This window comes from Emydura macquarii, unplaced genomic scaffold, assembly GCF_026122565.2.
Source record: "Emydura macquarii macquarii isolate MOO-44397 ecotype Brisbane River unplaced genomic scaffold, CSIRO-AGI_Emac_v2 contig_705, whole genome shotgun sequence".
Lineage (NCBI taxonomy): Eukaryota > Metazoa > Chordata > Testudines > Chelidae > Emydura > Emydura macquarii.
This window is the reverse complement of record NW_027130842.1, coordinates 2,016,959-2,043,187: the sequence shown is the minus strand read 5'-3', so window position 1 is coordinate 2,043,187 and position 26,229 is coordinate 2,016,959. Positions and strand designations below refer to the sequence as shown.

The 26,229-nt window shown below is 41.8% G+C and overlaps 1 long non-coding RNA gene across 1 annotated transcript in view; it reads right to left on the bottom strand.

Moving 5' to 3' along the window:
• Positions 1–268: 268 nt before the first annotated feature.
• Positions 269–26,229, bottom strand: part of LOC137149145 (uncharacterized) — a 57,346-nt gene continuing 31,385 nt past the window's right edge. Inside the window, exon 4 of the long non-coding RNA XR_010918676.1 lies at positions 269–550. This is a non-coding gene — a long non-coding RNA (uncharacterized lncRNA). The remainder of the gene's footprint in view (positions 551–26,229) is intronic.

Below are 26,229 nucleotides of genomic sequence, written 5' to 3'. Positions count from 1 at the left end.
TAACATGGGATAGTATTTGGGCTCAAATAGTAAGTGTTAAGGAAGGATGTGAATGGCAAGAAAGTGGGTTCTTGTCTCAGAGATGAATGAAGAGACACCATTCATATATGAAGAAAGACAAAATAGACTAAAAAAGAGGTCAGAGCTACTGCTTTAGTGTCCATAGACACACTCATAGAGAGAAATGTTGATTTCTTTTTATGTTAACATTTGGACAGTGTCAGAAAACAAGTCAAACCACCAAAAAATAATTTAAGTTGAACTGGGACATGATTGATGTTTGTTTAATTCACCCGTATCCAACTTGAACTCTTCAATGGAAAGTTTGAATCAGTTGCTGTGAGGCTTTCACTCTGCATGATGTCACTTCATTAAATCCATTTCTCGCTTCATGTTTTGGCACTCTTAATAACTGTGGAGTTCAAGCCTGAGCCTCAGGCAGTCTTCTGATCTCATCCAAGCCCAAATCCCAAAATGATGGATCTGTTAAGATACTTCCGTGCATCCCATCACCAGAACGTCTGATCTTCATGCACATTGCACAGCAATTCTGTAGGATACAATAGTCTATCAACATAGGTCATAAATAACAAGGGATTTGGAAGCTGGTGTACAAGACTTCTGCTTGCAGCTAGCAACCATTAAGCCAATTCAATATATTGATGAGTTTCCAGAGCCTGGACCTCTCAAACAACTGTAGAATTTGCATGATAATAGAGGAGATTTCCACATACCGATCAACAGAGATAAAAGTCATACTGTACATTTTGCAAAAGTGTAGATTTGTCCAACTCCCTCCAAAAAATTCTCCCCTCACCTCCACCCTATTCTTTCATAAAGCTGCCTTTTGAATGAAGTAGATGAGTGTCTCTAGTCTCTAAAGTTCCTTATAATGAGTTCTTGGGCATTTAGCAAGTGGTCATTATTGGCCCCTCCCAGTTAATAACCTGCCTACGAAGGTTATTTCTTTAATTCACACAATGGCAGATAGTTGCACATTTAACTGCTGTGAATTGCTAAGGGCCCAACCCTGTTTACTTCTCAGAATAGTCCCATTGACTTCTGTGGGGCTACTTATAAAGATTTGCTTGATTGGGGCCCAGCTTAATATAGTGTCCCATACTAAATGTGAATGGTGAGAGGAAACAGTCCATTCCTACCCAAAATCAACACATTTTTATTTCCAAAGTTACTTTGTGAGTGGCCATAGCCTTCATTTTTAGGCAGGTACCTTTTTCATTAACACTATTCTTTTCCTAAGTGATAAACAAGCAAATGTTTCTCAATCTGAGAAGCTATCTGCTGGACAGCTGATACTCCAAAAGCCTTTAAATAAACTCACTGGGGGACTCAAGGTGACCTTTCAGGACAGTACATGGTATGGTCAGGCCTAATGTTTTTTGCAAGCCAAAATGGAGAGCCCATTCAAGATTTGTGTAAACCACAGCTGGCTTGATAAAGGAAGCCATATGTTTGTGTCATATCATGACATTAAGCAGCATCCCAATCTTTCTGCTTGAGAGGTTTCATCCTCTTGTTCTCACCCCTTATCAACATATAAAAAAAAGAACTGATCTTCAGCAAGATGGACATGCAGAATATCGTTCCCATACTGAGGCTGTTAATGGAGCTGCCAAGCTGCACATTTGCAAAACCTGGGGTTTAATCAATGAGATCAGAGGCACCAATACAATCCTGATAATCTTCACTGCAGAAAAGAATATGGGATTTTCTTTTAAAATAGTTTAACAGCTTGCCTTCTTTCAGAATATGCAAGTGCCTTCGGATCAGATTATCCCATCACATAGCATTCCTGATTCAAGGCAGCACATCCTGAAATCTGTTCCTATTAAGCTATCCTGAATAAGGAGGCTTCCCTAAAATTGGGGTACTGTTGAATAACTTCACCAGTGCCATATCCTACGGTGGGAGAATAATAAGGCCCCTGGCTGTCGTTTCCTATACAATATCCACTTAAATGTATTAAATGCTGTGGCATTCCAGTTAGCTGAAACAGAATCATGTGACCTTCTAATACCAGATATTAATTTGATGCTGTCACATTGGATCTGACAGCACCCAAAGCACTCTTATACTCTTCAAAATTATTTCCCCTTTTCAATGTGCTGTGACCAGCACTGTAACTATAGTAAAACCATGAGTCACTAGAGGTTTTTTCCGACCCTATGCTGCAGTATCCCTTAACAAATACCGTATTTTGGAACATCTATTCCAGCTGATTTAAGCATGGGCTTAGTCCATGATTTGTCAGTCTATGGTCCAAAAAGGCCTGCTAGGGCAACAAAGCCAGTTCACTTTGTTTTGTTTTTTTTTAAACACAGGAAATGTTCAGTAGCTTACTGCCATCCACTGTTAGCCTATTTCTCCTAGATTTAGGATTTTATGATAGCACACACATATGCATTTGTCCTCAAGAAATGAAACACCTGAAATTTAGAATTTAACATCTCTTGGAGCTAGAGGTCTGGGAGAAAAGCTGAAAATACAGATATCAATTGAAGATTTGATGTGGAACTAGTTTACATTGGAATACACAAGGTATTTGTGCTGATATTATAATCACCCTGATAACATGAGTATAGTTTGAATTATTCTAGTCTGAGTCTCAAGAAGAGATCAACCATCAATTCCCTGAGGCCAAACCAGGACCTGATCCAACCAATGATATAATTAATTGTTCCTTTTCACAGTGTTACGATAGCTTCCCCATAGGATGCATTACAGCATGATAGTATGTTCATGTATAGGGTAACACCTAGGAATTCTAGGTTAGAGAGCTCTACTTTCAGAAAGTGCTTGATGAGCTTACCTCTCAACCCCTAGCCCCTGAAATGAGGGACAACACACCTTGAAATGAGGGACATCCATTTTTTTCATTGAACACACTATTATTAAAAAATATGTACAAGCATGCAAAGAGACTGGAACTTCTTATCATGAAACTAAACAAGGGTTCTGTGCATGAAAAGCATACTTCATGTAGAAAGCCATTATTTACAATAAAATAAAAAATCTGTTTGCACCAATGTTCACTGTTGTTGTATTCTGTGATTGCAGTCCTAGTCCCTAACATGCCTAGAGACCCCTCAGGATGTGGAGGGGGCAATCCCAGCCCCTAGCATCCCCAGAGACCTCCTCCTCTGAATATATGAGGGCAGCCGCTGCCCCTAGAAATCCCAGAGATCTCAAAGTGTGTGTGTGTGTGTGTGTGTGTGTGTGAGAGAGAGAGAGAGAGAGAGAGAGTCCCAGCCCACATAAAGAGTGAGTAGGCAGCCTCTGGGCATCTCAGAACCCCTCTCTCCCCCCAACTGCATGTGTGTGAGACAGAGGGGAACACTGTCCCCTCCCACCCTTTGTAGTTTCTCTTCCACAGGAGAGGCCTGGCTGGGGATGTGGTGAGGGCAAAAGGTGGGGTTACAGTTCCAAACCATGCCCCCTCTAAGACTTGATTGGCCAAGTGGATTGACACAGACAGCCAATGAGATCCAAGAAACAAGGAAACAGCAATGGCTATGTGAGACCAACTGTAAAAAAACTGAAGCCACATGTGGGATGTCCCAGACAATGCGGAATACTTGATAGGTATGTTGATGATGAGAGAGGACAGTATCTGTGGAAGAAAGAATAAAGCTGAAATGTTGCACTGTCTTGGCTCTCTATCCTTTTGTGCTTGCACATTGAACATAGTGTCATATGTGAGTTGGCTCCTGCAGGTATCTGATATCTGAAACGAAGAATTTTGAAAAATAAAACCATCATGGCAGCATACCAAATTAGGGTCCCCAAGCAGATGGGCATGAAAGGGGATGTGTTTTGCAAATGGACAGACTTTAGCTCACAACTGAAAGACTACAAAATTGTAATTGGGATGGATAAAATGGAAAACAAAATAAAAGCAACTACAGTATCAGGCAGTAATGGACAAAATCTGCTCCAACAGCAGAGTGGGAGGACCTATGGAAAATGCTAGAAGCACTCCAAAAGCATTTGCAGCCTGCAAGGAGCGTCCTGTGCAAAGGGTATCTTTTCCACAACTAATCAAGAATCTGGAGAAATAGATCAGTATATTGCCAGACTGTGCAAGATGACTGACTCATGCAATAATCAGATCTTAAAAGATTAACTACTTAGTGATGGATACAGCTCAAATGAAAGTGTTCAGAGAGCCCACACTACTGTACCAACAGCTTCAGATATACACAAAAATAGTGAACAAGCTCACATCCCAATGTAGTAGCACAGGAAAAGTATGAAAATACAAGGAATTAAAGACCAAAAATTAAGCAAAAAATTTGTGCTAAAGCAAATGCACAGAAGAGAAACAAAATGCAAAGACACACCTGTGGTACTGTGGAGAACAAAAGAATAATGGAAGAGGCTCTGCATGTGGAATCATATGCAATAATTGTGATGAGAAATCATAATGGCAAAGCTTGCAGACACCAAAAACAAAATGCACCATATCGAGAAAGCAAACACTGACTCATAAGAGGAGATGTTTGCATGTCTAATATCAATGCATTAGAAAATAGTCAGACTTACAAACCATTCCCCTCCCCGCCCCCAAACCCCTGTTTTTGGCTATCACCAGATGTAAAGACAAGACTGCAGCACACAAACAGGAAACTGAATGTCAAATAGTGGGGCATCAGTGAGTGTGTTAGGCTACAAAAGTTTTCCTCAGCAATGTGAAAGAGAAGAAAGCAAAAATCACAACCCAAGCAACGCTAAATTAAAATGATATGATGGCACGACAGGACAAAGTAAACAGAATACTCAGGAAAAGCATACATGCTGGAATTTGCGGTAGTACAAAAACACCTCAGAAGACACTGCCTTCGGCTAAGGGAACGCATGAACTTGGTGATACTTAGGCCTTGTCTATACTAGCACTTATGCTGGCAAAACTTTTGTCGCTCAGTGCTGTTTGTCAGCAATGAGTGACAAAAGTTATGCCAGCATAAGCGCCAGTATGGACAGTGCTATGTCGGAGGGAGACGTGCTACCGCCGCTCGTTTAGGTGGTTTTATTATGTTGGCGGAAGAGCGCTTTCTCATCAACATAACGCGTCTACACAAGTGCTCCTACAGCTGTATCAGTACAGCTGAGCTGCTGTAAGTTTTAAGTGTAGACAAGCCCTAAATCTGGGAGAAATGATTCATACATAAATGCATAAGCAAAAATACGTATCTACGGCAGACGATGCACTGTGGCATCCTTGCAGCAAAGCTTATAAAAGGTCACCAAGATGTTTTTTGAAGGACTAGGATGTCATTCAGGTATGTTACACCTGGAAATAGATAAAATAATTGAGCCAATACAGTATCTATCTTGCAGAGTAGCCATTGCATTAAAAGACAAAAAATAATAGGAGCAGTGAGACAAATGGTAAACAAAGGCATCATTGCTAAAGTCAGAGCTCCCAAGTTGGATAAGCAGCATGAAAGCCATCGAAAAGCCAGGAAAGTTGTGCATAGACTCAAGCGATTTAAACATAAACCACTAAAAAGAGCTCACTACAAAATGCCTACAACTGAGGAAGTTTTACCTGACTCGGCAAAAGCAAAAATATTCTCAGTACTTGATGCCAAAGACAAATATTGGCAAGTTGTACCGGACAAAGAAGGCAGCTATTTCAGCACGTTTTTTACACCAGCAGGTAGACACTGATTGTTGAGAACGCTGTTTGGAATCAAACTTGCAATGGAAGAATATCAGTGCCCACAGCAATGTGTATTAAGTATACTCACAGAGAACAGCATTTGCTGATGACATTCTGGTACATAAATGCACAGACCTCATGGCGGAAGTTGTGGCAGATCAAGACCACAACTTCATCTGTCTGCTAGAAAAAGCCAAAAAACACATCTATACTTGAATAAAACCAAGAAATTGCAATACTATACATGAGACACTTGTTGATCACCCAAGTGATACCATCTGACCCTGAAAAGGGTACAGGCAATACTGCAGGTGTCCACATCTAAACAATATTAAATGAGTTCATAAGCTAATAGGATTTGTAAGAATGAGTTTCTTCCAAGCCTCCCAGATGTGTGCAAACCCCTGAGGCAACTACCTGACAAAGATGCACTATGGAGCTCAACATGATGCAGTCCTCACACATATCAAGAAGCTGGTGACCAACTATTCAATTCTGAAATACTACAATGTGAATGTATAGGCAACCATATAATGTGATGAAAGTGAGGGGACGCTTGGGGCATCACTCCTACAACAAAAGGGACAGCCAGTCACAATCAACAACAGAACAAAGATATGCCCAAGTAGAAAAGGAAAGTCTTGCAATAGTGTCTCACCTGCAAAGTTCATCCAATATGTTCAAGGACAGAAAAGCATAAGTGGTTTATCACTTTCTACTCAAGAGAGTATTTTTCCATAGCTACTGCTAGCAGCCCCAAAAAGCCTTCAGCACACACTACTGAAACTGCAGTGTTAAATTTATAAGTATACTACAAGAAAGGGACTGAGGTGTACATAGCTGACTTTTTATCCAGAGCAGCCATGCACAAAGAGCTGGCAACTAAACAAGAATGTGAGATCCCCAGCCTGATAGAAAGCATGGGCCGAGCCAGTTATGTGCTAGATTCAAAGCAGGGGCTGGAAAGAATCTGAAAACAAACTATACAAGACAAAGATTTATGAAGTGCACACATCCATCATTCTGTCAGGATGGAGAGACACCATGGAAGAAACCCCACCTGCCTCTTAAGAATACTGGAACTATCCAGATGAGGTGAAATACAACAGTTGAAGCAATGACATCATAATACCCAGATAATTGAGAACAGAAACTCTCTTGAGAATACATCAGAGCCATTCTGGAATAGAAACCTGTATCCAGAAAGCTAGAGATGCTATATAATAGCCAAACATGACAAAGGACATCCGAGAGCTGATGAGCAGTTGTGGTACATGTGGGGAAATGCAGGCCAAGCAGCAAAAAGAGACAATGAAAATACACAGCATCCTCTTCAGAACTTGGAGCAAAGTAGGAATGGACTTTTTCCATCACAAATCACACAAAAACCTACTTTGTTACTGTAGACTTCTATTCAGACTTCTGGAAACTAGATGAACTGCCAAATACTAACAAGTAAACTTCATAGACAGAGCAATGAAGCATTTCAGTGGCCACTTTCAGACAGCAGACCCCAGTTTACTCTCAGTGAGTTTGGGCAATTTATCTGGGAATGGGAATTCAGTCACATCACATCACCACCATACCATAGCCAAATGACAAAGCCAATTAATCAGTTAAAATTGCTAAAGCTATTAAAGAAAAGCTGCAAGAGGAAAATATATGGAAAGCCATTCATGAATGCATAAACACTTCCACAGAAGGCCTTCACATCAGCCCAGTTTAATGCCTGATATCAAGACATATGCATATTTTGGTGCCTATAAGAAACAACAGACAAAAGAGGAAGAGAGACAGCAAAGGCCAAAGTCTGCTATGACTGACAAGCTAAAGAACTCCCAGTACCACACCTGGGAGATGCTATCAAACTCAGACTATTTCCTTAGGACATATCATGCACTTGCAAGCAAGTTACATGAGTGGAACAGATAAATCCTCATTCATATATCGTAGCTGTGGATGGGCATATATATTTCCCCCAAAATCACAAATACATTTGCCCTTTACAAACACATGACAAAAACATGTATGTGACGGATGGTGAAATATGCACTCCACTGAGCCTTGATCAGCAGGACACAGAAGGAACATAAGTCAATGAAGGCCAGATAGATATCGGAACAGATTCTCAAACACCACTCCACTACACCAGTATAACCAAGTGCAGGCAGTCTCCTATTATCACAAGAAAGACTTGCACTTGCTCCAGCATCAAGTCACCTGCAAGCTATTCACAAAACTTTGAACAATACCCAAGGCATGAAAGAACAAGCCTCCCAAACCCAGAGGAAAATTTCCTTAGTTGCCAAGTCGGTTGAGAGTTAGTGAAAAAACAGAGTTGACGTTAGGTTTTGTCAAGTTTATATATTATAGTGGCATGGATGCGACGCTATAATTAAAGTTGCGTCATGACATCTGGTTAAAAGGTCAACCTTTCTAAGTCCTCTAAAATCAACACGCTGGGCTGTATTTCTTTGAAATTTGGTGTGCCTCAGCAGGATGCAGGGCACATTTAGTGACTCAAATTTGGAATCATTTGAGCCCAGCATTCTGGAGATAAGCCTCCCCCCTCCCCCTCCCCCCCCCAAAGAAACAGTCATTTTAAAAAAAGTTCCTAGGTGCGTTTTGTGGGGTTTGGTTTTTGTTTTTTGGGGGGAGGGGAGGGGAAAGGCTGGTGGTTTGGGGGTTTTTTTTTGGTTTTTGCCCAGAACTAGAGCTCAAACTACTGATATGATGCAGGTCAAAAAGGTCTCAACCACTTGAGTTTTACCCACGGTAGTGCATGGCATCCAGTAAGCCTTTGCAGGACCCAAACTGAGAACATTATTTAAGAAAATGTATGGTTTTTATGCTGCACATGCACCAACACAAAAATGGCTAGAAGGTTTCCAGCCCTGCCACTTTATACGCTTTAAAGCTCGACTCTTATAAGTGCTCAAAAATCCAAACAGAGAATTGGGTTGCTGTGAAATCTGGTGTCCCTCATGGAGGCACATGGTAGCATTTGTGATCCAAATTTGGGGTCATTTGACTAAGGGGTTCCCAAATTATAGGGCCCCTCAAAAGTGATTTCCTTCTGCTGCCTTCTACTGTTAAACTGAAAGGTACTAACGACTGGATGAATCACAGACTTAATGATGCATAACTAAGCATAAATTAATGACAAACCCCCACATAAGAAAAAAAGAGTTTTGCACTGAGAGGCTGGAGGTTGCTCCAATTTGGGAATCATGGGTGGCAGTTTTATTTTGGGAGGAATGTAATCAAAGTATTTGGGAGGGGGTAGGGAGGAATAGACGTGAATTCTTCCTGGGAGGGGTATTGGGGGTGCAGGACTGGGGACAACAGGAGGAGAGAGGGTAGGGGGTGCAGCAAGGGAAAGGGGATATTGGGAGAGGAGTGGGGTTGGGGACTCAGGTGAGGAAGACTTGGGGGTTAGTAGGAGTGGGGACCTATTAGCCGCACATTCTCCCTCATGTGTCTGTAGCCAGATCTAGGGAGCTGTTGCCCCTTCAGGGGATAAGACCTGCCTCCCTCATATAATCTAGAATAGATGGGTTCTTGCTCCCTGTGAGTGTCTAAGCCTCCCCCACTGCTCTGTGTGTGTGTGTCTTTCTTTATTTAGACTCTTTCAATTCTTAAGTTCCTCCTAATTTCTGAACTTTGCAGTCCTAGAGCTACTCCTGCATTTCTTCTCCGCTCCAGGCTTTGACTGCTTCATACCAGAGATGCATACAATAGGCATAGCAAAAAATAAAAGTGCTAAAAATGGAACTCCTTTCAAGTTCATGAGGCTTCAGTAAAAATGCAGTGTTTTGCATAGAATTTGCTGGTACTACCAACATTGTCAAGTTCAGTGTGGAATTGTTTCTACTAACTGGTTGTGGAAATGTTGAGGCAATTTTTTCTTGGTTCATTTTGAGTTTTAAACTGGATTAGTTGCTACTGTGATGTGGTTTGTATACAGTATCAGTTCTTTCCATGATTAACTGAGCCTACGCTGTGTGCCCAGGAGGGTTAGGAGAAGCTATTTTGATTGGGTATCTCCAAGGAAGAAGCTGTATTCACAGCTCTGAAGCTCCCTTTTTGCCTGGCAGCTGCTTTCAAGATGGTGGGAGGAAGTTCTAGCGTTTTCCCCTTACTCTTATCCCTCCCTTCCTCTCTTTTGCTTTGCCTCCCCTTCTCTCCTTCTTCATGTGTAGAACAAATGACTTCCCGAGCTCAAAACAATGCAGCCATGCTTTAAATTTGCACTCAGGCAGTCCATCCCACACACACACACAAAGCAATAGGCCCTGAAAAATGTCTCAATCCCGACCGCAGAGAGACAACCTCCTGTACAGAGTGATGAGTTAGTTCAGTGCCCATGAGAAGTAATTCCTGGACATTTTATGCCAATAACGCTGTTATATCCCAGATTACTAAGACTTTGTTTGAATCACAAACTCGTCATTGAGCTGTATATTTTGTCATATCTGCAATGCATGAACAGCCACACTGTACTGACTAAATTCCTAAGAGTCTTGTTTCAACATGTTCTGGGCTTAGCATAACCCTACATGGATCCTGAGACAGTCTCCCTAGTGCAGCTGTTCTACAGTGATGCTTGGGAATATCAGAAGGCTATTTCCAGGGCATTACAAATGCCTTCCAGAGCACCATTTCTGATTATTGTTTTTGTGAGGTGGACATCTGGGGTGAAATCCTGGCCCCACTTCTGGTCAATGGCAAAACTCATATTGAGTTCACAGGGGACAGGATTTCACTCCCAGGCACTAGTTATTGAGCTGTGACAACCCTACTAATTTCACGCTGACCAAGTCATTAGAGGTTTGCCACTATGCCCTTGGCTGAATCTGAATCCTGAGCTATACGTGAAAACCTTTATAGCCCATTATGAAATGCTGATTCTCAGATATTAAACAGTCTTTGTTCTCTCTACCTCTTGTTTGGACAATATTTCCTTCACTAATGTTTCCTTCCTGGCAGTATGGAACCCTGTGTCAAAAGACATTTTTAAAGATTCAGTCAGTTCAAACAAAGCATATCAAACTGTATTGGAGTGGAGAAGATTTTTATGGGCTGTACAGTACATGTTTTATTGCCATAACTTTGCCGTGATCACATTATTCATGTGTGGCATAAACAAAGAATGAGTTACTTAAATAGGTCTTTCCAAACAGCTGGCAATAAAATAGCAAAGATTCAATTGTCCAAATGCCCATTGTGACGCTGGCACATCAGGTGCCAGCTCTTGCCAAGGCTTTAGGCCTCAGCCAAACACTGACAAATTCATTGCTGGAAACCAGTCTGTTTGACCTGTGAGTCAGTATGGTTAAGATGAATATTGGATTTATAACAATGTGTTTAGACATTATAAAATATTTGTAAGTTGCTGCATGCATTAATCTCACTTATATCTTTATTACATGTTATAAGGTATTACTTACATTTTTGATTTGTAACTGTAAAAAATGTTTGCTCTGAAACTGTGAACCCAGTCAGGAGGGATCATCTCCTGCCCATCAATACCACTGTGGGACATGGACACCACAAAGACTTTGTTAATTGCTCCCTTGCACCAACGAACAGGCTACATGCAAAAGGGCAAGTCCCATCAGCTTGAATTCTGGAAGAAGGAAATAAAAATAGCTGACAAGAAAATTTATCATTGTTTGCTGTTTGGACTCTTACAGGGCCAGAGCTATGAAACAGAAGCAGAGATTCCCAGGGTCAACCTGGATTAGCCTTAAACGACACTCAGAGCTGACAAACTAGCACAACTCTGTCACCTTTTAAAACCATAGACTGTAACTCATAGGCTGTGTAGATGTTTGCCTGTTTTAATCTTGTAAGAACTCATTTACTTTCTTAGTTAATAAATCCTTAGATAGTTTACTATAGGATTGGCTACAAGCATTGTCTTTGGTAAGAAATCTAAGTTACGAATTGAGCTGGGGTAAGTGACTGGTCTCTTGGAACTGGGAGCAACCTGACTATGTTGTGATCTTTAGTGTATAGCAGCCACCTATCTCTAAGTCTAGCTTGCCTGTCTGGCAAGATAGACTGGAATGCCTAATGTCCAAGACTCCATGGTCAAACCGTTATAGTGCTTTAGGAATTCACACTTGTTACTGGGCTGATGAAATCTAAAAATAGATCACACAACCAGTTTGGGGTCTCTACCCTGCTTCTTGACAGCCTGCCCTGAGGTTGGCACTCATGGTCATGAGCCATTCTAGACAGCATGACACCCATTATCTGAACTTTCCTTTCCAATAGCTTGCCATTATTTCTACTGACTCTCAGTCAGACACTGGATTATCTTCATATATTTATTATCCAAATAGCTCAGATCATCTGAAATCGACCATAATATAACATTTTCAGAGCACTATACAAGCATTAATGCTAATCAAATCCCAATGAAGTAAGTTGGCAAGTGTAATTTCCCCCATTTTACAGCTAGGGGAACAGAGGCCAAATTTATTCCTGGTATAAGCAATGACAGTGGTAAATCTGAACAGGGCCGAATCTGTCTCAGTGAGGTTAAGACCAATATTTTCAGAAATTACCACCGATTTCGGGTGCCTAAATTTTTGGGACTAGAGGCACTTACAGTATATTTCTCAGCCATGCTGATTACCCAGGATCTCAGTGCCTCTGGAAAAAGAAATAGGACAAAAAGATGGTACTCCAAAGTCACCAGCCACTTTTGAAAGTTTAGCTGCGTGTAACTTTCCTAAAGCCCAAGCCACATAAGGGTCAGATCAGGCTGTCATTGAATTCTATAGGAAATTTTCCACTGGTTTCAGCAGGAATTGGATCAGACCCATGGTGAATTAGTGGCAGAGCCTGGGTTAAAAGAACAGGAACTCCTGTTTCTCAATCCCATGCCTAGTCTCCTAAACCACACTGCCTCCTGCTTCACAAGTCTTATAAACACACCACACCACTAAGCTTTTTGTTTAAGACATGTATTTTGCTAAGGTTTTCTTGGGATTTTAAGTGTTTATGCTTTTTCCATTTGAAGTCTTTTAGTTACTATGAAAACAATCTGAGATTGCTCTGGATGGTTTATCGTCATCCATTTTCAGTTTATTCCATAGCTTTTGAAATAATGGAGTTTGAGATAGTTATTCTGCCCACACACACAGTATAAATTTATCAGTGCCTCTCACCTAGCACTTTATGAAATTATTCATATTTTTCTTCCAAAACATGCTGCTTTGGCTCCAGGCTGTGTTTTGACAGACTGCACTTTAGTATGAGTGAGGATGGGCTCATTTTACACCAGGACATGAGTCCCATTGTTGCAACTACAGCAAGTCTTTGCACAGTTGAATTACTCAATATCTTTATTACTTGGCCTGTAAGACAACGCACTGACTCCTGCTTAAACCAAGGGTGTTTGATGGGTCAAAAGGGAAACTCCAGGTTAGGGGAAGCAGATGATCTAAATCTTTTTGGTTCCATAACTAAGATGAAAAGGGCTGTCAGAACATGTTATTTCATGAGATTTCTGGCACTGCTTGTTATTAGCGAGGTAAGAAAGAAAAAAATTATTTTCTTGTAGCATTTCAGTGTTGTCTCAGAGGCCACGATAACATTTAGCAAACTCTGGTTGGTAGGTAAGATCCCATGGGAAGCAAGTCTAAGGGGAAAAACAGTTCAAGAGAGCAGTCAGTTTTTCAAAGAGACATTATTAAGAGCACAAGAGCAAACTATCCGACTGCATAGGAAAGATAGGAAGTATGGCAAGAGACTATCCTGGCTTAACCAGGAGATCTGCAATGATCTGAAACAAAAAAAAGAGTCCTACAAAAAGTGGAAACTAGATCAAATTACAAAGGACGAATATAAACAAACAACACAAGTATGGAGGGATAAAATTAGAAAGGGCAAGGCACAAAATGAGATTAAACTAGCTAGAGACATAAAGCGTAACAAGAAAAGATTCTATAAATACATTAGAAGCAAGAGGAAGACCAAGGATAGGATAGACCCATTACTCAATGAGGAAGGAAAAACAATAACAGAAAATGTGGAAATGGCAGAAGCACTAAGTAACTTTGTTTCAATTTTCATCAAAAAGGTAGTAGCGAATAGACCTCTAACATAGTGAATGCCAGTGACAGTGAGGTAGGACATGTAGTTTGAGACTGAGAGATTTGGGCTCCTCTCTGTGACATGGGCTATCATATCAAGATCAAGAACTACCAGTCCCAGAGTTCCTGGTGCATAGGCAGGAGGGAGGAACAGCTGGTGGGATGGGCAAAGCAAAGCACCATAAGACAGTGGGAGCCAGGGCTGCTGCTTCTTCTGGTAGGATTTGCAGGCCCAAAATATATGTGAGTAAGTGTCTAATTCACTCACAGTCACACACACATCCCATATTGCCATGTCTGGTGGTGGCTATAAATACAAATCAGGCAGCCAGAAACGTAAGGAGGTAAAATAAAGGGAACTAAAAGAAGCTAAAGGGCACCAAGCTATCGTCCAGTTTTTCAAATCAGACAAAGCCTTTCTGCAGTCAGGCAATATATTAACTAAGGAAGCAGATTAATAAAATCAAGATGAAAATTATTTCAATATAGACACTGTGTCTGTGGCACTGGCAATTGATGATAAAGAAAAGCTGCCAGAACATGCATCATGTGACTCCAATCTAATGCTTGAAGGTAGTCAGGTAGTAACACCACATTCAGAAGGTTTACAAGAAGCAGGAAAGAGTAGTGCTACTCTAGCTGATTCTTGTCTTTTCAAAGATCCAGGCTTGTGGCCTGAAAAAAACGGTTAAGCCACCTAGCTATCTTGTCTGTTGAAAGTGAACTTGCAAGAAAAATTTACTTTGGGGGGCTAATTCATGATTTTGCAATGCAAAAGGCCAGAAAAATAAAGCTTTAAAGTTAATTGGCCTAATTATAAAATGTTTGCAGTCACATTGGTCCATTAGAATTTTAAAAAATCAAGACATTGAAAGGAAATAATACCTTTATAATGACCAAAAAGTTACAAAATAGTCAGCAAACTTGTAGGACTCTCAGGCTGGGTGTTATGTTAAACAAAAATAGCAAAGGGGGGGCATTTTTCAGAAATGTAGAATATGTAACAGTTATTTCAGAATTCAAACTTTTTTCATGGCTCATGATATTGTATATATGGGATGAAGGACTGTGGTATGTTGTGGGAGGAGGCCCATATTACATGTCTGTACTGGGCCCAAAAAAATTATGTCAGAGGTTTAGGGACACCCAGAGCCTGGGGTTGCATCCCTGATCATCATGGCTAGGAGCCATTGATGGATTTATCCTCTGTGAATTATCTAATTTTTTTTTTTAACCAAGTTATACTTCTGGCCTTCAAAAATATCCACTGGAAATGAGTTCCACAGGTTGACTGTGTGTTGTGTGGATAAGTACTTCCTTAGGTTTGTTTTAAACATGCTGCTTATTAATTTCATTGGATGACCCCTCGTTTTTGTAAAGAGGTAAATAACATTTCCTTATTCACTTTCTCCACAGCACTCATGATTTTATAGTCTATCATATCTCCACTCAGTGGTCTCTTTTCCAAACTGATCAGTCCCAGACTTTTTTAATCTCTCCTCATGTGGAAGTTTTTCCATTTCCAAAATCATTGTCCTTCTCTGTCAGACCTTTTCCCTTTCTAATCTATCTGTTTTGAGATGAGATTACCAGACTTGCATGCAGTAATCAAGGTGTGGACATACCATGGATTTATGCAGTGGCATTACGATATTTTTCTGTTTTATCTACCTTTTCCTAATGGTTCCTTACATTCTGTTAGATTTTTTGACTGCTGCAACACATTGGGTGGATGTTATCAAAGAACTACACTGATGACCGCAAGATCTCTTTCTTGAGTGAAAACAGCTAATTTAGACCCCATGACTTTGTATGTATAGTTGGATGTTTTCCAATGTGCATGAATTTGCAATCATCAGCATTGAATTTCATCTGCCATTATCTTGCCCAGTCACCCAATTTTGTGAGATCCCATTGTAGCTCTTCACAGTTAGTTGTAGACTTAACTATCCTGAGACATTTTGTATCATCTGCATACTTTGCCACCTCACTGTTAACCCCCTTTTTTCAGATGCTTTATGAATATGTTGTACAGCACTGGTACCAGTACAGATCCTTGGGGAGCCCACTATTTACCTTTCTCCACTGTGAAAACTGACCATTTGTTCCTACCTTTTAACCAGTTACTGATCATTGAGAAGACCTTCCCTCTTGTCCCATGGCTTGTTACTTTGCTTAAGAGCCTTGGTGTAGGACCTTGTCAAAAGCTTTCTCAACGTCCATGTACACTGTATCAACTGGATCACCATTGTCTATAGGCTTTTTGACACCCTCAAAGAATTTGAATAGATTGTTAAGGCATGATTTCCCTTTTACAAAAGCCATGTTGACTCTTCACCCCAACAAATTGTGTTAATCTATGTGTCTGATCATTCTGTTCTTTACTATAGTTTCAACCTATTGGCTGGGTACTGAAGTTTGGCTTACTGGCCTGTAATTACCAGGATTGCTTCTGAAGCCTTTTTTTAAAAAAAAGTTGGCATTATGTTAGCTATCCTGCAGTTATCTGGTACAGAAGCTGATTTAAGCAATAGGGTACATACTACAGTTAGTAGTTATGCAATTTCATATTTGAATTCCATCAGAACTCTTGGGTGAATACCATCTGGTCCTGTTCAATTTGTTCCAAAATCTCCTCTACTGGTATCTCAGTCACGGACAATTCCTCAGATTTGTCATCTAAAAAGAGTGGCTCCCATGTGTGAATCTCCCTCACATCCTCTGTAGCAAACACCAATGCAAATAATTAATTAAGGTTCTGTTATGCCTTGTCTTCTTTGAGAGATCATTTAGCACCTTGATCATCCAGTGGCCCCACTGATTGCTGGCAAGCTTCCTGCTTCTCATATACTTTAAAAAGTTGCTGTTTCTTTTTGTGTCTTTTGCTAGTTGCTCTTCAAATTCTTTTTTGCCCTGCATAATTATACTTTTACACTTGACTTGCCAGTGTTTATGTTTCTTTCTATTTTCTTTTGTAGGGTTGGACTTCCAATTTTTAAAGGACGCCTTTTTTCCTCTAACCTCTTTTTTTTTTTTTAATTTGGGGTCTATATTTAGTTTGTGCCTCTATTATGGTGTTTTTAATTAGTTTCCATGCAGCCTGCAGGCATTTCACTCTTGCCTGTTCTTTTTAATTTCTGTTTAATTACCTTTCCCCTTTTTGAAGTTAAATGCTATTGTGGTGGGTTTCTTTAGTATTTCCTCTCCCTTAAATTAAATACAATTTAATTACTTTATGATCGATATTACTGAGTGGTTCAGCTACATTCACCTTTTGGACCAGATTCTGTGCTCCATGTAGGATTTAATCAAAAATTGCCTCTCTGGTTGTGGTTCCAGGACCAGCTACTCCAAGAAGCAGTCAATAATGGTGTCTACAAATTTTATCTTTGCATCCCCTTCTGAGGTGACATGTATTCAGTTAATATGGGAATAGTTGAAATCTCCCATTATTATTGGGGTTTCTATTTTTGTAGCCTCTTAAATCTTTAAATATTTCACAGTTACCATCACCATCCTGGTCATGTGTTTGGTAGTATATTCCTACTGATATATTCTTATTATTCAAACATGGAATTTCTATCCATAGAGATTATATGGTACAGTTTGATTCATTTAAGACTTCTATTATATTTGACTCTGCTTTTCTGTCACGACCAGTGTGGCCTATTTTGTCATACCTATATTTTGTATCTTGGTATTACCATGTTCCACTGATTATCATCATTCCACCAAGTCTGTGATGCTTATTATATCAATATCCTCATTTAATGCCAGGCACTGAAGTTCACCATCTCAGCATTTAGACTTCTAGCATTTGTATACAAGCACTTATACAATTTGTCAGTATTTAGTTTCTGCCTTCATGTGAGGTAACTGAATGGGATTCTTTGTTTGACTGTTTCTTTTCAGTTCCTACCTGTACTTTATAAACTTCTATCATCTTCTCTTGACTCGGATAAAGTATCACATTTAATAAATCCTCCCCTAAGGAATGAGTCTGTCTAACCTGTGTGGTCCTCTGCACCTGCTGGCCTTTTCCCAGCCCTTAGTTTAAAAACTCCATGACTTTTTAAATTTTACATGCCAGCAAACTGGTTCTCTTTGGGTTTAGTTGCAGCCCATCCTTCCTGCATAGGCTCCTCCTTTCCCAAAAGATTCCTCTGTTCCTAATACATCTAAAATCCTTCCCCCAAAACCACTGTCTCATTCACGCATTGAGACCCTGCAGTTCTGCCTGTCTAACTGACTCTGAGCAGGAAACTGGAAGCATTTCGGAGATGATACCTTGGAGCACAGGCGACTTATAACTGTATATAGTTGGAGGGAGGCACAATTTAAAGGTTGGGGGCATGTGACCATCTCACGTCTCACCTCTGCTGCCCACCCATCAGCCCTTTGCTGGCTCTCCTCCTTGCTGCCTCCCCCCAGGTTCCCTTCTTGCTGTCCCCTTCCCACTTTGTCCCTTCATCCCTCCAGCCCTGCTGCTTTTCCATGCGTTCCACTCCCAGAGCTATGCAGAGAACTAGCCCCTTGTAGGAGCATTTAGCACATCTGCAGCCTGGCCAGTGGGCTCCTTCCTTCCCAGCTGCCGCTAGCAAGGCCGGCACACCAGGAAAGTCCAAGACCCGCCCGCACAGGGTGCTACATGTGCGCAGCACTGGCATGGGGGAGCCTCTCTGAAGTCTCTGTCCCTCAGATAGGTGATGGGGGGGAGGGAAGAGATTTCCAGCCCGTTCCTGTCCCAAACTCACAGGCTCCACAGCAGCTCCCCAGGCAGGGCCTTAGCATCCTCTTTGTCTCTCCCCTCCCACATTCCCTCCTCCGGGCCTTGGCCCCAGGGAGCCTGGGGCTGCTCTGTCCCCTAGGCGCCATTCCCTGCTGAACCACCTCTGGCAGGGCTCCCTGGCCGCTGAAGCCACTGCGGTCAGGTTCCTGGCCTAGTGCACAACGCCTCCTTAGGGCTTAACCCTTTCCTGCCTGTGTTGCAGTCAGGGGACAAGAGGTGGCTGGGTTATGTCGGTGGCCAGCAGCAGCCTGCAGGCATCAGCTGCCTTTTGGCACTGTGCGGACAGAAAGGGACTGGAGCTGTTCCAGCCGCAGGAGGAAAGAAGGCGGGGGGTGGGGGGGAGAAGGGATGAGCACTGCAAAGACATTGGCCTGGTCATCCCTTCTACATGTGGCTGGAAGCAGCTCCCATCCCTTCCCTCCCCAACCACACAATGCCGAAAGGCTGCTGCTGGTCACATTCTGGTGTGAACCCTCCCTGGCAGAAATCTGGGGGGCATGTGACCCCTCCCACTCACGTGTTGCCTACGCTTTGGAGGTCCTGGACTTTAATCTCTTACCTAGCAGACTAAATTTGACCTCCAGGACCTGTCTCCTGCCTTTCCTTATGTCACTTGTAACTACATATCCCACAGCTGCCAGCCCCTCCCCAGCACTGCACATGAGTCTATCTAGATGTCTTGAGAGGTCTGCAACCTTTGTGCCCAGCAGGTAATTCACCGTGCAGTTCTCCTGGTCATCACAATCCCAAACTATCTTGATTTCTAATAATCAAGTCCCCGTTAATAGTAACCGTCTCTTTCTAATAACTGGGGTCCCCTTCCCCAAAGGGGTATTCTCAGTGCGAGAGGATGATACTATGACATCATCTGGAAGGAGGGTCCCAACTATGGGATTGTTTCCCTCTGCTCCAGCTTGATGTTCCCAGTCCCCAACACTTTCATCCTCCTCAATAGCACAGAGGATTTCAGACTGGAGGTGGGACTGCTCTACTGTGTCCTTGAAATTCTTGTCTACATACTTCTCTGTCTCCCTTAGCCCTTCCAGTTCAGCCACTCTGGCCTCAAGAGTCCATACTCTGTCTCTGGTGCCATGACTTGCTTACACTGAATGCACATATACGCCACCTGTCCACAAGGCAGGTAATCATACATTCTGTGTTCAGTGCAATAAACTGGATAGCGCCCACTGTGCTGTTGGATTTCTGTGGCATTATTTTTACTCTTGTAGGGTTTTTTGTTTGCTTGGGTGTTTTGTTTTTTGGGGAAGGTGTTATTGGCCTAAGTTTAAAATATGCTAGGTGTATCTGGTGCTCACGCTTTCTCTGAACGCTCTTGCAAAACTCCTTTGTTCACTTAAAGATCTGGTTTTTTAAACCCCTGTTCTCCCTGAGTTAACCCCAGCCCTTTCTCGAAGGATCCTAAAGGAGTTAAGGATCAAAGGATAGCACACAGCCCACAAAACAGACCACACCATAAGCTTTGAGGAAGCAGGCACATGGCAAACAAAGTCATGCCAGTGGTCACACAGTAGTTCCTCTTTCACCTGGAGAACGCTCGTGCAAAAACTTCTCCTGTTTGCTAGCTCTGTCAGCCTCTCAACACACACACAAAGTACAGTTGTATCATAGATATTGATACATTTACTGTAAAGCAAAACAAGTAATGGTGTCACAAACATTTTTGTTACACTTCAAATAAGAGGATCACCAACCTGAAAACATTAAGGAACACTGGTTTAGAGCATCAGGCCTACACATCATGATAGAGCTAGGATATGGACTCCCCTACATACATCTTGGTAGGGCCACCAGGAAGGAGGTTGCTGAGATCTCTGTAACCAGAGGATGAAGGCCCTGTGTGTAGGTCCTGACAGCAACAAGGCAAAAGTCATACAGACTCTGGACAGAGAGCTGTGAGCCAGAGAGGGTGAAGGATTTGGGGAACCTTTGCACAGTCAGCTTCTGCTGTTTCTAGGCTCTGTAGCAAGCTATCCCTCAGACTTATAATGCAAAAATGATTTGATTTGTTTCCTTGTTTGTTCCATCTGAACTGGGGGGAGAAGTGTCCACAGAGTGAGTCATTCAGTAAATCCCAGGATTGTCCCTAAAGGCTTGTGACTCTCAGATGTGGATTCAGAAAGTTGATTAACCTGCTGCCTTCACTCACTAGTAAATGATCACCCAGTTCTATTCTATCATTATCCTATAAATCTCTTTAATCAGTTTTCCTGGTAAACAACAGCACCAGGAGGACTTTTCTGAAAAGTCCACCACACAAAATAGGAGCCCATCACGTGCTTACCAAATTAATCAACTGATAACAGGCCCAACAGATGCTTCGTTGTTATGATCTAATGGCTGTATGTGCATATAACAACCCTGCCTTCCCTGCTGGTTTCCAGGGGTTGGCATCACACAATAATCATGACACTATTACCAGCAGGGAAGGCATGTAATAAATAGGCAGTGAAGATTTTAAAGCAGGTGGTAAAGCAGGTGAACAGTTACTGAGACGACCACCAAGCAATGCCAAATGCTTGGCTGCTCTTCAGCATCATTCTGGTAATGGGGTATTTCTCCTTGATTTTTTTTTTGATTTTTTTAACTGAAGAGTAAATCCCAATACAATGAAATTTAGATGCAAAATCCATTTAGAATCCATAACAAAAACAAATAACTTCTGTAGTAGCCTAAAACTGTTATTGTTGCTCTAACACAAGAAAGCCTGGTTCAAGTTCAGTAACTACATAAATGGAGATGCAAGCTGTATGTCAGGAATAAGTGTCATTTACCAATTTAGAGCACAATTCTCATTTACACTAAGGTTCCTTGACACTGATATGCTGGAACAGTGTCTAAAGGCCTTAGTATAAATGGGAACCAAGACCTTAGGATTCAGCTAGGTCCAAAGCAAGGGTAGCTTACACCAACTTGATATTCTATGGGGATGAGATTTATTTCTGGATTAAATGTGTCCAACTCAGGTTGCAGTCGGGGGGATCATTCATCCCTAGTATTTGTTTATTAAAGGCTCCTTTCTGGTACTCTAGATGACTTCATTTATAAAAATAAATCATATGCTAAGCAGATCAAGATTCACCAAAAGATCTCAACTCTACACATAAATCCCTCAGGGAAAAAAGATATGCCTTGCAGCTACCCCTGGAGGTTAATAGATCTGGACTCTGTCAAACCATGGTTGGAGGGATACAAAGGGCTGGTTTACACTGAAAAGTCATATTGGCATAGCTACCTCTCTCAGGGGTGTGAAAAAAAAATCCTCATATCTGAGAGATGTAGTTAAGCCAACCTAACCACCAGTGTAGACAATGCTTGGTTGATGGAAGAATTCTCCCAATATTCCAGCGCTGTCTACACCAGTAGTTAGGTTGGTTTAACTGAGTCATTCAGTGGGGTGGATTTTTCATACCCCTAAGTGATGTAGTTATACTAACCTAATTTCCTAGTGAAGACCAGGCCTTAGATACAACGATAGATACAATGCAAAGAGCGATGGCAGATAAATTGCAGAGGTAAGAACATTAAATTGAAAAAGTACTGCTGTTAGCCTCCCTCCTGTTTAAACCAAATTCACATGCATCAGTTAATCATACTTACTACAGTATCATAGAGAAGAAAAAGAGATGAAGTCTGAAATTGCCAGGACCCAAGCCATTATGGGCACATCATTTTATACATCACACAGAAAAATGTTGGAAGCCAGTGCTGACTGGAGCATACAAATAATATGCTCTCTGTGAGAAGCATGACTTAACAAGCTGGCATCCACACTCTGCACCGCTGAAGTTTGATTCATTTTTCAGGCATAGCTCTTTGTAGATTGTGTTGCAGTAGTCCCATCTCAAAGCAGTACAAGCACAGATAGCTGCTGTCCACGTCTCAAAGAATGGACTGCCACCTTCTGATCATGAGCAATTTTCAAAAACAGAAACAACTCCCTCACCCTCTCCATCCAAAAAAAAAAAAAAAAATCTCACTACCATTCTTAATCACTGCTATCTGGGCAACTGAAAGCAGGAGAGAGTCCAAAAGGACATCCAGGTTGCAGACTACATCAGAGAAGCAGATATTGGCTCCACCAAACTTTTTGGTTATTTCCCACAGCTTACAAGTGCTACCTCTCTCCACAATCATAACCAGGTCTAAAACTAAATTTATTAAAGTCAAGGAAATGTAGCAATTTCGATAGTTACATTAACACTAGGTATGAATCTGGCTCATTGGAATTAGTACCATCTTAATCTAGGGCTCACTTTGGCCCTGAAAGTGTTGAAGATGATGGGGGCATAAGTTAAAGAGGATACTTGTTTTATCTTATGCCTTCCCATAAGTTGCTTCCCCTATTTCTACCCTCTCGCCATGTAAGTTGCATTCATTTTGCACACCCATTGAATACAAAAATATTGCAAGCTTCATTTACACAAGATATGCACAGCTTACATTATTGCTGAATTTGGCCAAAGATTTTTTTTTTTTTTTTTTAATGTATCTGCTGACTTGAAGCTGCATTTTAGCTGATTTTTGCTATGTTCTGTAGGATGTTAGAATGGATCCAAATTTATTGTCAGTATTTTGGCTTCTAATCATTATCATCATGCATCACAAAATTTGATGTTACTAGTAATAGTTACATAGTAATGTTCTGACACACTGACATCTTGTGGTAATTTAAAAGTACCTTAAAAGGGGGGAAGAAAAAGCCCCGAACAGACACTCCTGTGGCTGTTACAAGATTGTATGTATTTTACAAACTTGCTGCATTAGACAACTGGAGCAGACATGAAAAGAAACTCCTTTGATATCTCACTCAGTATACAGTGTTGCATTATACTACCGGAAGCAGATTTAATGTTCAGAATGGCAAGGTGTAATGGCAGTAGCTGAAGTATGTATCAGACATTCCCCTTCCACCTTTCCGCAAATTGTAAGGGTACCAAAAACTATTACTCTTGATTCCAGGCAGTGTAGATGTTCCAGCAACCATCATTCCTCTTTTCTGCTCCAGATGTGCAAAGCCTCATACCCACTACAGTCACAAACACTTATATTGCTTGTTAAAAATCTGTATGAATTTACCATGCTCAGTACAGTATCTCATAGACTTTAAGGCCAGAAGGCCCATCATGATCTTCTGTGGCAAACCACCCCCTCAGTTTTGCCAGATAACAGCCGTCTCCTCTGGCGGAACGGGCCTGGGTAAATCTGCCCCACTTTGGACGAGTGTTCGGCCTTGGTTTGGCCTGTGGAATGCCCCTCCGTCCCACCGGGAGGGGGTGAGTCAGTAAGTCTATTTCGCCCAGACCCCAGGGAGTATCTTTCTCCGGCTCCTTCACTGGAGCTGTCGCCCTGGGGCCAGAGCAGTCTCAGTCTTTCCCCCCACACTGGTGTCTGGGATTTTTTTTTCTCGTCTACTGCTCCCCTCCTGTGGAGAAGCACTATCTTCTATTTTTGGGGATGTCTCTCCTCCTGCTGCCACAAGCCTTCTGACAGTGTGTGTTTCTCTCTCTCTCCCAATTTCTGGGCAGGGGTTGGGGGCGGTATTAATAGGCCTGGAGTAGCCTTTGATTAGGCTTAGGTACCTGTAATTGCCCTGCAGTAACCTTCCCGCTACCTGCAGGGAAAAGGGCCTTTGGCATTCCAGAGCTGACATACCTGCTCTCTCATCCCCTTTTGTAGGAGTGGAGCTGTAAGGCCCAGAGAACAGGCCTTGCTGCTGTAGCAGCAGCATTTGCTAGGTCCTGTCCCCTACCCCAGCCAAGACCCCCTCCCTGCTGCCCTGTTTGCTGGTAGCCTCCCTGACAGTCGCTGCCTAGGGGGCCTGCTGGCCTGCTTCCAGAAAGGGAGGAGGAGAGTGAGGGACCCCTGCTACTTCTACCATCCTAACTGAGGTCTCTCCTGGCTTGGTTACTGGCTCCTGCTGCTGCTGGGCACTCCATTACTGCTGCTTCTCCCAACAAGTGCTTGTGGGTATACCTGTCCTTTCCTTCCCTGGACTAGCTCTCCCTTCCCTGTCGTGGCTTCTGACCAGTAGGACTCCCATAGCAATCTGTCCCTCTTCCCTCATTGCCCCCCTCCCACTGTTTGTTTGTTCATCCCTGCTTGCTTTGACTCTTAGAGGTGTTTTTGGTTAACTTGTTTGTATGTGACTATACTAAGGCAAGTGAAAGTAGCTACCAATACAATTGTAATTCTGCTTTGTGTGTATGAATTCTGTATAGTCTTATAAAAGTGAAGACAAAATAAGAGGGTGGACAAAATCCTAGTGTAATGAAACAGAAGAGGAGTCCATCTCATGATTTCTCCCAAAAGCAGATCATTTTTTATGGAACCTAAGTAATGTATATCTTGTGTGGGTCTCTTTTTATCCTATTGTAGGTCAGTTACAGTGTGTTGACCATTACTACCGTCCCCCAATCTTGTCAGACATTTTTTATATTCGCTGATCAGAGGTCATTCAGATCTTTAGTCATAACATTCTCTGCCTCACCAGAATTGACCCGAGGTTTTGCAAGGTCCTTTGCATTGATTTATGTGAAGGGCTGCCACCTAATCCATACATCTGAGGTTAAGTTTATTGATGTCAGATAGGAGGCATAGGGACCAAATTTTGTTGTGGGGGGTTGCAGGCAGAAGACGTGGTACTCCCCACATAACAGTACCAGTACCCACCATTAAGACAATAAGAATTTCAAAATATATAGGTAACAATTCAACTTCATGGGGTGACATTCTGAACCATTGATGTCAATAGGAATTTTGCATCCCCACTGAAATCAGTGGGGATAGTACTTGTGTAAAAGCAGAATTTGGCCCATTATATGCAATTATACATCATACCACTACTACTTTTTACATCATGTTTAAATCCTACTTAATTAGTGTATGGGCCCTGTAATTGCCCTCTGCACAAAGGAGAATCTTACCCCTCGTGCTCATTTATTGACAACAGGAGCTTTAGGTTGCTTCTGTTACTTTCTAGGGGCAATTTAATATTATGCACACCACCCATATGGGAAACTGGACTGCTTTTTCTGTGTGTGCCATATATTCAGAATATGGATAAATGTACCCCACTAAGACTTAGGCTCCTAAATCACTTCAGTGCTTTTGAAAGTTTTGCCCTAAGTCTGACGTTCAGTGGAATGAGGCCCTTGGTTACATGGGAAAGTTTTCCAGTTATAATATTGTTACAGATAGCATTGGCACTCTTATTCTACTAGAAGAGTGGCTTTTCCCCCCCTTCCCAAGAGATAAGTTAAAAGCCAGAATAGGGGGGGAGAGAGAGCAAGTAAGTGCAAGAGCTATATCATTTTAAATTCACATCTTAGGTTATTCCAAAAAAATCCCACATAGACAAAGCTTTAGATTCCTAACTCACTTGGGCAAAAGTTTGAAAAGCACCCTCGATCTGCTATTAGCAAGATACTGTACTTGTCATCACAAAAGTATGTGTTCAAGGGAAGAGTTTTGTAGCCTTCCCTGACAATTCAGTTGTATGCTAACAAAAGAGTGACAAAGTTTGTGGGTTCTGCATGTTTCTTACCAATTCCATATTTTGGGTAATCTGTAACTCATTCCCCCGCCCCTCCACACACACCCAAAACACCCCACACCATAGCAATGGCAGT